This window comes from Puma concolor, unplaced genomic scaffold (assembly GCF_028749965.1).
Source record: "Puma concolor isolate L17-30 unplaced genomic scaffold, mPumCon1.1.hap2 unalloc_scaffold_57, whole genome shotgun sequence".
Classification (NCBI taxonomy): Eukaryota; Metazoa; Chordata; class Mammalia; order Carnivora; family Felidae; genus Puma; species Puma concolor.
Window position 1 is genome coordinate 238,492 of NW_028240266.1, and position 10,727 is coordinate 249,218.

Below are 10,727 nucleotides of genomic sequence, written 5' to 3' on the forward strand. Positions count from 1 at the left end.
CCTGGGTCTTTGGTGAGATTCTCAAGATACCACAGGGCTGCAGTCACCTGAAGGCTTGACTGAGTCGGAAGGGTCCACTTCCAAGGTGGTTCACTCACTTAACATGGCTGTCAAGGGGGTTGGAGGGAGGCCTCAGATCCTTGCCATATGAGCCTGCCCACATGCTGTTTGACTGAATGTCCTCACAGCATGATGGCTGGGTACCTCCAGAGTGAGTGAGCTGAGAAAGAGAGACAGAAATGACAGAAGGTAGCCTTCCTATGACCTCACCTCAGATGGCACAGAGCAGCATTTAGCAGTGACTTAGTCACTAAATCCAGTTCCCATTCAAGGGGTGGGAATTTAGACCCCAACTTTTAAAGAGAGAAGAGTCGGGGTGCCTGGGTGGCTCAGTTGGTTAAGCGTCTGGCTTCAACTCAGGTCACGATCTCGCGGTCCATGAGTTCGAGCCCTGCGTCAGGCTCTGGGCTGATGGCTCAGAGCCCGGAGCCTGCTTCGGATTCTGTGTCTCCCTCTCTCTCTGCCCCTCCCCCGTTCATGCTCTGTCTCTGTCTCAAAAATAAATAAACGTTAAAAAAAAATTAAAGAGAAGAGTCAGAATTTGTGAACATATTTTATTTTTTATTTTTTTCCAGCACTCATTCAGTAGATCTTTATATTTTTTCAATATATGAAATTTATTGTCAAATTGGTTTCCATACAACACCCAGTGCTCATCCCAAAAGGTGCCCTCCTCGATACCCATCACCCACCCTCCCCTCCCTCCCACCCCCCGTCAACCCTCAGTTTTGTGAACATATTTTAAAACTACCATAGCCAGGAAAACAAACCATTCTAGATATTTCAAACACACACACACGCAAAGGTTATACAAGCAATTGGTGCTCACCACTGGTGGGGCTCGCGGTGGTGAAGGTCAGGGCCAGGGGGGAATCGCACCACTAGCTCTCAGGTTACTTTACCACAGTTGCTTTCCATAGATTCAAAGTTGCTGCTGCCACTCAGTCAGGAAACTTCGGGAAGCCACTGCTGGGGTCACTACAGCCCCATGGCCCCAAGCCTGACTGGTGGGGAGTATGGACTCCAACATTCAGCCTGCATGTCTGCTGCTGCAGAGGAGAAAAGCATGGCTTCCGCCTCCTTCCCGCCTTCTAAATCTCACACAGGTACGCTTTATTGGCAGAATTCTGCTGCCGAGGGAATCTGTGAACTATGGTTCGTGGGTTTCCAGGACCTGCAAAGAAGGGGCTAGAAATGGGTGTCAAGAGCCAACCAACATTATCCAGCAAACCCCTCCTGATGGGTGGGTGTTCAAAGGCTTTGTAAAAGGGGGGTGGTGTCCACATGGAGTAACCTGGTGGTCGTGTTTCTAAGTCAGAAACCCTGAAAGGTGTCATTCTAGCTGGGCAGCAGGTGAGGTGCTGGATGCTGACGACATACACTCATTCCCAGAGGTGACTGGAGAAGCGCCTGGAGTTGATTCTTAGTTTCATCTCTGGAACGTTCTCACTGGAATTAAAGCTGGATGGACTATTGGCAATGCGGTATCTGAGAAAACATAGCCCCCATTCAAAAGGGCTGCCAGAGAAAAGATCTCCACAGGGAAACATGATTTCTCAAAATATAGCCTTTGGACCTCTATACGCAAACATCCCTGGGATGCTTACTTAAAAAGCTGATCCTGAAAATAATTTAATTTCAAAGGCTGTTGGGGCACCTGGCTGGTTCAGTCAGTTGAGCGACCGACTTCGGCTCAGGTCATGATCTCACGGTTCTTGGGTTTGAGCCCCACGTCGGGCTCTGTGCTGACAGCTCGGAGCCTGGAGCCCGCTTTGGAGTCTGTGTCTTCCTCGCTCTCTGGCCCTCCCCCACCCCCCTGCTTGCACCCTGCCTCTCTCTCAAAACAAAATATTAAAAAAAAAAAATTAAAAGGCTGATCCCGCACACCTCCCCTGATGAAGATAAACAAAAGCAGACACTACTTAAAGTAATCCAGACAGAGTTCAGTCAGTAACATAGTATTGCAGTGCCGTAGGGGAAAGGGTTCATCGTGAGCAGGCACCCAACTGGGAGTATTACAGAGGTGATGGGGTATTTCACAGGGAGAATGAGGGACTAGGGAAGGGAATGAGTGGGGGCTCTATAATCAGAAGTGAAAGATGACAAAAAGCAGGAAGGGACGCTGGCCCATAGGAGACCCATCTGGCTTTGCTGACACTTCTCAGAGTTAAGCTCCTGCCCTCTCACAGAAGCTGGGAGACAGGGGCCCGATCTTCAGGCGTCGGCTGGACTAAGCAGCCAATCCTTTAGACAGCCGGGAGTTTTGCAGGCAGGCACTTTAAGGGAGGCTAGAGTCCTACTAGGGATGCGGCCACGAGCTGCCAGCAACCATGCCCGTGGTTGTTCAAGTCTTCACAGGCCAAGCAAGGTTGAATCAAGAAGAGGGCTCGGAGGAGCCTGGCGAGCATTTGGAGAAAGAATCTGTCACCCTCCGAACCCACATGCCCACCCCTCCTGAGCCCATCCCCCAAACAGAGGGACCACTTTGACAGGCCTTTTTATGCTCACCAAACTACTGAAGTAGGACAAGGCGGACGGGGAGGTGGGGGAAGCAGAGGTTCTCCGGCTTCTTCAGGGCTGGAGGTCAGCAGGGATCTGCGAGCGGGAGACGAAGGGCAGAGCAGATTGAGGATGACCAGGAGGCTCCACTGGATTCTTAACCTGGGAGTCCCGACTGGTCATGCTGGCGGGCTCCTGCCCCCACGGAGGTCAGGGCCTCTCAGTCCTGAGGAGCACCAGGCACGACCAGCTCTGGCTCCTGTGGTCCTGGTGGGGGTATGTTGTTGAGACCTGGGGGATGGCGTGGAGCACCAGCTGGGGGGCGGGAGCACACTCATTCAAGAAGAAGAAAAGTCCCGAGGCCCGAAGCAGAGGCAGGAATGGTGCTTAGGCTGCCTGTGTTCCAGGGCAGTGGCAGAGAGCGGTCTGGCGCCACCCTGTGGAGGAAATGAAGATTTCAACAGTACAAAGGCCTCATCTGGATGAGGGCTACACCCCAGGGTGGTAGAGCAGGAAAACAGAAGGAGCCTGGCTCCCTGACATAAGAGCCACCGAACCAGCCCCAGATCCAGTACTTAACCGGATTATCATATGAGAGATCAAGAAGCTGCTTCTTAAAAAAATTTCTTTTCAATGTTGACTCATTTTTGAGAGACAGAGACAGAGCATGAGCGGGGGAGGGGCAGAGAGAGAGGGAGACACAGAATGTGAAGCAGGCTCCAGGCTCCGAGCCGTCCGCACACAGCCCGACCCAGGGCTCGAACCCATGAACGGCAAGATCATGACCTGAGCCGAAGTCAGACACCTGACCGACTGAGCCACCCGGGTGCCCCCAAGAAGCTGTTTTTTTTTTTTTTCAACGTTTATTTATTTTTGGGACAGAGAGAGACAGAGCATGAACGGGGGAGGGGCAGAGAGAGAGGGAGACACAGAATCGGAAACAGGCTCCAGGCTCCAGGCTCTGAGCCATCAGCCCAGAGCCCGACGCGGGGCTCGAACTCACGGACCGCGAGATCGTGACCTGGCTGAAGTCGGACGCTTAACCGACTGCGCCACCCAGGCGCCCCAAGCTGTTTTTTAATTTAACCCACTGTTGGGGCGCCTGGATGGCTCAGTCGGTTAGGTGTCCGACTTCAGCTCAGGTCAGGATCTCACCGTTTGTGGGTTCAAGCCCCACATCGGGCTCTGTGCTGACAGCTCAGAGCCTGGAGCCCGCTTCGGACTCTGTGTCTCCCTCTCTCTCTGCCCTTCCCCCACTCAATCTCTGTCTCTATCTCAAAAAGAAATAAACACTTAAAACCAAAAAGAATTAAAGGGCGCCTGGGTGGCTCAGTCGGTTAAGCATCCAACTTCAGCTCAGGTCATGATCTCGCGGTTCGTGAGTTTGAGTCCCACGTCGGGTTCTGTGCTGTCAGCCTGTCAGCGCAGAGCCCGCTTTGGATCCTCTGCCCCACTCTCTCTGCCCCTCCCCCGCCTGCACTCCCCCCCCCCCCGAAAAAAAGGATTAAAAAAAAAAGAATTAAAAAAAATTCACTTAACCCACTGTTGTGTCGGGTCTCTACTGCAGCAGCTGAACCTGTACGTAACCTGATAACGGAGGGAGTCCATGTATCTGTTATCTTTTGCCACAACAGTGCTAACTAATAAACCATCCTCAAAACTCAGGAGGCTGGGAAACCGATTCTCACAGGTTGGCCGTTACCGCTGTACTTTAATGCCCTGCTGGCTGGATCGGCTCGGCTTCTCGCTGCTGGTCCTGTCTCCCTGCGTTGCTGCCGGGACCCAGGCTGAAGAGGCAGCGGCTACCCAAGAGAAGCGGAAGAGAGCAAGCACTCTTGCTCTCTTTGAGCCTAAGCACGGAACCAGCCCCAAGCCCCAAGCCAGGGATGGGAAAGTACACTGTGGCCACGAGGAGACACAGCAGGAGCGGGGATGCGGGGAGGGCCCATAATTCTCTCTCCCAGAATGTGACAGAGTCGTGGGTTAGAGGCTACGACACGGTGGCCCTGCTCTTCTAGGCGTCACCTACGAATGGCGCGGAGTGAAAGATAGCGTCCGTCCATGTGAAGACTCAACCGCAGTTCTCTGTTAGGTCAGGAGCCCTGACAAGACAAGAATCACATCTCCTTCCTCTTCCCAACGCCTAGTGCCAGACCCTGCCCTCAGGGCTGACTCGGGGATATTACTGGGTGAATCTGAGACCATTTCTTCACTCTCTGCATAGGATTCCTTATGTAATACAGACTGACCTCCTAAAGGTCAGCACACAGTGCTATGTGTTTGCCCCCAAAGCTGCAAAGGGACCGTGCCATTGGGAACTGAGATGTGTACCTAGGTCTGTCTACACCGCATCCTGGATCCACTGCCTCCCAGAGGGACCTCCAGAAGAAAGGACTTCTACAAGTTTAATATCGCAGACTCCACACTCCAAAGGAGAACCGCTTGAAGAGAGCCATGGTTGACGCTAAGGAATGCCACCATCACCACAGAATTCCAGGCACCGGGCATGTGGGTAGAAAGTATATTTTAGGGCAGTGACTCATGGTAAGTCGTTTCCTCCAGACCCTAAAACGGACTATTCCACGTCAAGCTGTCTCAGGCTCAGGCTGATAACAGGGCAGCCACAGGGGACCTAATGGGAGCTGCGTTGTCACGGTCCAAGTCTGTACACACCGCTTGTATAACCTGCCCAAGTTCGCAAAGACAATGTATCAGTCGCCGCTCTTTATGCTCCAAGTGAAAGAAATCCAACTAAAATATGCTTAAACCAAAAATGTCATACAGTGTATCGGCTCACATAACCGGGAAGCCTAAGATCTTAAAGCTGGCCGCATCTAGCGCTCAAACGTCATTCTCTCCGCAGCTGTCCCTCAGTTGTGCTTTCCTCCATGATGGCTTCAGGCTTCAGGATGCATGCCCCAAGACTGCAAAGATAGTCGTTAGTAACTCCAACTCTCCACTGAGGTTGAGCAAGCCTCATAAAGGAAAGCCAGTCTTCAAAAAGCCTCTGATTGGTCTGCTTGGACCCTGTATCTGGTAGGAGGAGACCCTGATTGGCCAGCCATGGCCACGTGCACCTGCAAGGTGGGCCTGAAACCAGTACTTAAGTCTCTGCTAGGGCACAGGAACTGAATAGAAAGTCAAGAGAGGGGTTGTCTCACGGCAAGTTGAGGGGGTGAGGTGACAAATGGAAGACCAGACATTGAGGCTAGATTGAACTAACCCTAAGCCTGAACTTTGAACAGGCTTTCACACGTTCATAGATGCTATTGTGAGTAAAACACAAATTCACTTAAGAGCAGGAGTGCCTTCATAGTAACTTTTGGTCTTTCTGTATTTTTTGTCCCAATTAATAGATATCGAAAGGATACCTACGATCACGAGCAGGTCCAAAGACCATTCTATTTTTTAATATTAGAAAGGGATTCTTAACTGCAGATTAAGAGAGAGAGTGAAGAAAGCAAGAAGAGAAGGGAGCCAGGAAAAGCCCAGCCCAGGAAGCAGCGAAGGAAGGTTCCAGGACAGCAGCGTAGGACAGGTCAAGGAGGTAGCCGAGGGGAATGGCACTAACTGTCATGCCAGAGCACTGGAGCGGAGTGGAGGAGTGATCGTGGCGGGCAGCACAGAAAGAGAAGGAGAAGAAATTAAACCCCGGGGGGTCGGGGGACAGAAACGAGTGCCATCGGACTACATGAGTAAGCTCTGCGGTGAACAATACTTGCCTAGTCACAATTCTGCAACCACTGTCACTCGTGGGGCAAGAGTGACAAAAGTAAACCCCAAGAATGGAATGGGTGGGGGGTGTTAAAGACCTAACTCCTTGCCTGTGTTGCCAGGACGTCCACAGACAGTGTCTAAAATGCATGAATCAGAGCACCTGGGTGGCTCAGTCGGTTGAGCGTCTGACGTCAGCTCAGGTCACGATTTCACGGTTCGTGGGTTCGAGCCCCGCATCGGGCTTTGTGTTGACGGTGCAGAGCCTGCTTGGGATTCTCTCTCTCCTTCTCTCTCTTTCAAAAAAAAAATTTTTTTTTAAATCTTTTAAATGGAAGAATTAAGAGCTAGAAACACAAGACAGGTGGAGATAAGCACCCGAAGACCCAGCGAGAGGTAAGGAGGACCGAGGACTGGTGAGCTGGCCCAGGAGGGTGGGGATGGTCGAGGCAAGAGGCTGCTGCGGGTCATTCTGTTTCCTCACCATTTCATTTCGTACTATTTGAACTGTAAACTACGTGTGATAACATTTGGGAGGCTTACAGAGTCCATTCTTTTGTCAACTGCACCTCAAAGCTGTATTTGTGTCCAACTTCATTGAGATAGAATTGACAAATCATTTTTATGAACCCTTTAAATCCGTTTCTTCAAGGAGAGTGGGAGGAACCAGCTTCCTGCAACAGAAGCCATGAGAACATTACCTATTCCGGTTTCAAAAGAAATGGTGGCATTAGTCCTACTTAGATGATTTCGGTCAGAGACCAAGTAAGGATACATCTGGGGTTCCAACAAGAGAGGCTCTCACTCCAGTGCTCAAAGACCAGTTAGAAAACGGAGATCTGACTGGACTGGGTAGGTACAAATTAGCCAAAACTGTAATAATAATAATAATAATAATAATAATAATAATAATATAGCTAGTTATCCTCAAGTGCTTACTTCAGACCAGAAACCGTCCTGAGGATATTATCTTCTTTAATCCTCACGGCAACTGATATTTTCCCCAATTTACAGATGAGGAACTGAGGCTCAGATAGTTTGGGGAACTTCCCGGAAGTCACACACTCTGGCCCCTCTGCCTGAGGCGAAGGGGCCTCAGAGTGTTGTGATTTACTTCTCTTTTCTAACCACCAATCAAACTTAGAAGTTTCTATCTCTGGTGCCATCTCGAGGGGCCTATGAAAACCACTGACTGTGGCAGTGGTCTCAGGCCCACACTTGCTGGGTTGTGCTGGGCCCCGCGCTGTCTTAGGGAAGGCCTAGAAAACGGTATGGGGTAGAGCCGGTATTCAAACCTAAGCATTCCTGGCTCCAAAGCCCACTTGCTCGGCCACTGAATTATGCTAGTTCTCCAGCTAGAATCAGAGCTGGGTGAGGATCCCACCCGTAGTAATTATGAGTTGTATGGCCTTGGGCCCCCAAGTTCCTTAACCTCTCTTAAGCCTGTTTTATCATCTATGCCATGGGCATAACAATGGTGCTTACCTTCAGGGTGGTTGCTAAGGATAAATCAAAATTCCTATCTGGCAACTAGGAGCCTCTGTTTTCCACACCTGTTAAATCCCTTGCCCTTCAGCTCCTAGGTTAAAGAGAGATCCTCACATTTTCTCACCCTTCAGATCCACGGGTGGGAGGGCAAGAGACAGAAAAGGTCTGGGCCAAGGCTAAATGCTTGGGCCTCATCCCAGAGTGACTCTCCAGGGCAGGGGCGGGGTTCAGGAATCGACACCTTAGACCCCCGAGAAGTTCAGATGCCTGCAGTTCTCCTGCCTGGCTTTGAATGACTATGCCTAGTGCTTGACTCTGACAGACCAGTGCCTTTGTGAGCGTCTGAGCCCTTCCTGCGCTGGCCTCCAGCTCTGTCTGTGCCTCCTCCCTTTCCCCATTGCCCAATCTGTCTTTATCTCCCCCTTCCATTCTGATCCCCCTCCTCTTACTCTGGCCTTACTTCCTAGCTTCCTCTCCACCTCTCCGTGCACCCTCCCCTGAGCTCAGTCTGCATTCCTACCCACCAGCCGTTTCTCTACCAGTCTCTTCGCCGGCATCGGCATCGCCCTTTCCTGTGTCCACCCGGAAGGCTCAGATAAAAGGTGCTTCCGCCAGGATAACCTTCCAGGCCTCTTCTCTGGCACCATGGCACTTTGCATGTACCTTTATTATTGCTCAAATAACAGGGTAATGGGAGATTTTTTTTTTTTTTCCGGCCTCAGACTACCTGGTGGACTCGTGGCCCATGAATGGTGGAAACGTGCGCCAGAGTAAGATGGAGAGAGGAAGACAAGCCCGTCGACTTTGCAGAGGGGCCGAGAGGCCTGAGAAGTAAGAGAAGACCAGGAGACGGGGGCTCCTGAAAAGATAGACAAGAGATTACCATGCGGGGTTCCCACAGCTTTTGCAGACAGCGGCTGCGTACAAATTCATTGGAAGAACTGAGGAATGTTGCTGGCTCCATCTGGGGGAGGGCATGCTTGTATCAAGACACTGATGCTCTTGATGTGCTATAATTATAACCAGAAACACTATCCTTTTGCCCAGGAAGCTGGATTTCCTAGTAAATTCCTTACTTTCCAAGTTGTTTAATGCTAAGATAATGCTTTGCTTCTGTGTCCTTATTTATTTATTTTTAATGTTTATTTACTTTTGAGAGGGAGAGCACATGCGAGGGAGGGGCAGAGAGACAGAGAGAGAGAGAGAGAGAGAGAGAGAGAATCCCAAGCAGGCTCTGCACGGTCAGCGCAGAGCCCAATGCAGGGCTGGAACTCACAACTGTGAGATTGTGACCTGAGCCGAAGTCAGACACTTAACCGACCGAGCCACCCCGGCATCCCTCCGTGTCCTTATTTCTAACTTTCTGTTCAACTGTTAACCATACTAAATGTACTCAGATTCATCTAGTCTAAAATCGAGGAGAGGTGGTTCTCGCTCCTAGAGAGAGAATTATTGAAGGGGCAACCCGCACACACTCAGGTGCCACATCTTCAACAGCTGGTTTTATAAATGGAAACAGGCACTGGGACCCCTTCTTCTCCCCTTCCCAGAAAGGCTGATGGAGAGCCTGGCCCAGATCAGTGGAGCTTTCTTCCAAGAACTGTCCCGTTCCCAGACCAGCCCTGTAGACACCCCCAAAGTCCCCCTGAACCTGCAGATAGCAGTACCTCTCCACCCCACTACTCACCCCACACTCAGGCCCTAAGATCCCATTTGACCTAAGCCTGCAGGTATGAAGTGTCCAAAGCACAAGACATCTCTCCCCACCCCCACCAACACACACTCTTGACCTTCTGTTCCGAGTCCATGTGAAAGAGAAATATCAACTCTACCAAGTAAAGGAAACAAACAACTTGCTGGCTAGATGAGAATAACCAGAACCTTAAGCTTCATGCCTGGGGGCTGACGGGTACCTAAAGGTGCTCCCTTGGTGACAGCGGTGATCAAAACCTGTATGCTTTTCCTGAGAACCACCAGGCGGGAAGCACCTACTGCACTGATGCCCTCAGGGAGGCAAAACTAGGGTAGACGTTATTGGTCCGATTTTACAAGTGGGAACCTTCCGGGCAGGAGGCCAACAGACAGCCTCAATGGTAGATAGTGCTGTGCCCAGGCAAGGTCATGAACCCAGAAGGCGGCCGGGATCTAGTGAGACGCAGACACTTCTGGGGGCGGGCAGTAGGACACGTTCCGCCCGACACTGGTGGGCTACCCCGGTGGCCTCGCCTCTTCGTGCGCATCTCGGGTCGCAGAGTCCCCAGCCTCCCAGATCACTCACCTGCTCCGGGGCTGGTGACTTGGGCTTTCCCGAGCGGTGGCCCCGCCCCGAGGCTCCGCCGGCCCTGCGATTGGCTCCGCGGTCCGGGGGCGGGGCCGGACGCCGAACCAACGTGATGGCGTCCGGCGCCGCGAGCGCCGTTTCCTGTTGTCGCTGGCCGGGAGGCCGCAGCGCCTGGTCGGAGGCTTAGGGGCTGCCGTGGCCAGGAGTGCCCCGCGCCCCGTCCCCGCTCCCTCTGGTGAGTTAGGGGTCAGAGGGCGAGGAGGGTGAGAAGGGACGGCGGGGCCGAGACGAGAACGGGCGATGGGTCACCAGCCCTGTCCGTGATCGCAAACCCTTGGTTGCTTTGAAACTGTCCTGCTTCAGAGCCTTTTCCCTTCCCCGCCTGAGCCCCGCACCCTACCCCACTCGGACCCGAGCCTTCAGCCCAAACAGCCAGTGCTGACCCGTCCCCTTCCTCTTCTTCACCCGTGACCCGAGCCCAGCCCTTACCCTCACCCCTTCACCACTGGTCTTGCGTAAGTGCAGCCACACTCGACCCCACGGCAGCCCACTTCCAACCCCTAGGACAGCCACTTCCCTCCGCCTCCCTCTGACGCATCTCATTCTCACCCCTCAACCCCTTTGGCGATCCCAGTGCTCCACGCAGACCTCCTCGAACCCCCCCTCCCCCCTCCCCGTCTTTCTG

At 52.3% G+C, this 10,727-nt stretch overlaps 2 long non-coding RNA genes across 9 annotated transcripts; one reads left to right on the top strand and one right to left on the bottom strand.

Annotated features, from left to right (window-relative positions):
- Positions 1-768: 768 nt before the first annotated feature.
- Positions 769-10,056, bottom strand: LOC147571133 (uncharacterized). Of its 7 annotated transcripts, none has more exons than XR_015247676.1 (5): positions 10,040-10,056; positions 6,437-6,569; positions 4,891-5,483; positions 2,569-2,996; positions 1,983-2,457 (listed from the first exon to the last, which is right to left on the bottom strand). It is a non-coding gene; the product is annotated as an uncharacterized LOC147571133 (long non-coding RNA). The 7 variants fall into 7 exon arrangements; XR_015247675.1 differs by lacking the exon at positions 10,040-10,056 and adding an exon at positions 8,489-8,621; XR_015247674.1 differs by lacking the exon at positions 10,040-10,056 and adding an exon at positions 6,758-6,889.
- On the top strand, positions 5,483-8,864 carry LOC147571134 (uncharacterized). Of its 2 annotated transcripts, none has more exons than XR_015247682.1 (3): positions 5,483-5,643; positions 6,926-7,125; positions 8,484-8,864. It is a non-coding gene; the product is annotated as an uncharacterized LOC147571134 (long non-coding RNA). The 2 variants fall into 2 exon arrangements; XR_015247681.1 differs by lacking the exon at positions 5,483-5,643 and adding an exon at positions 6,555-6,669.
- Positions 10,057-10,727: the final 671 nt, after the last annotated feature.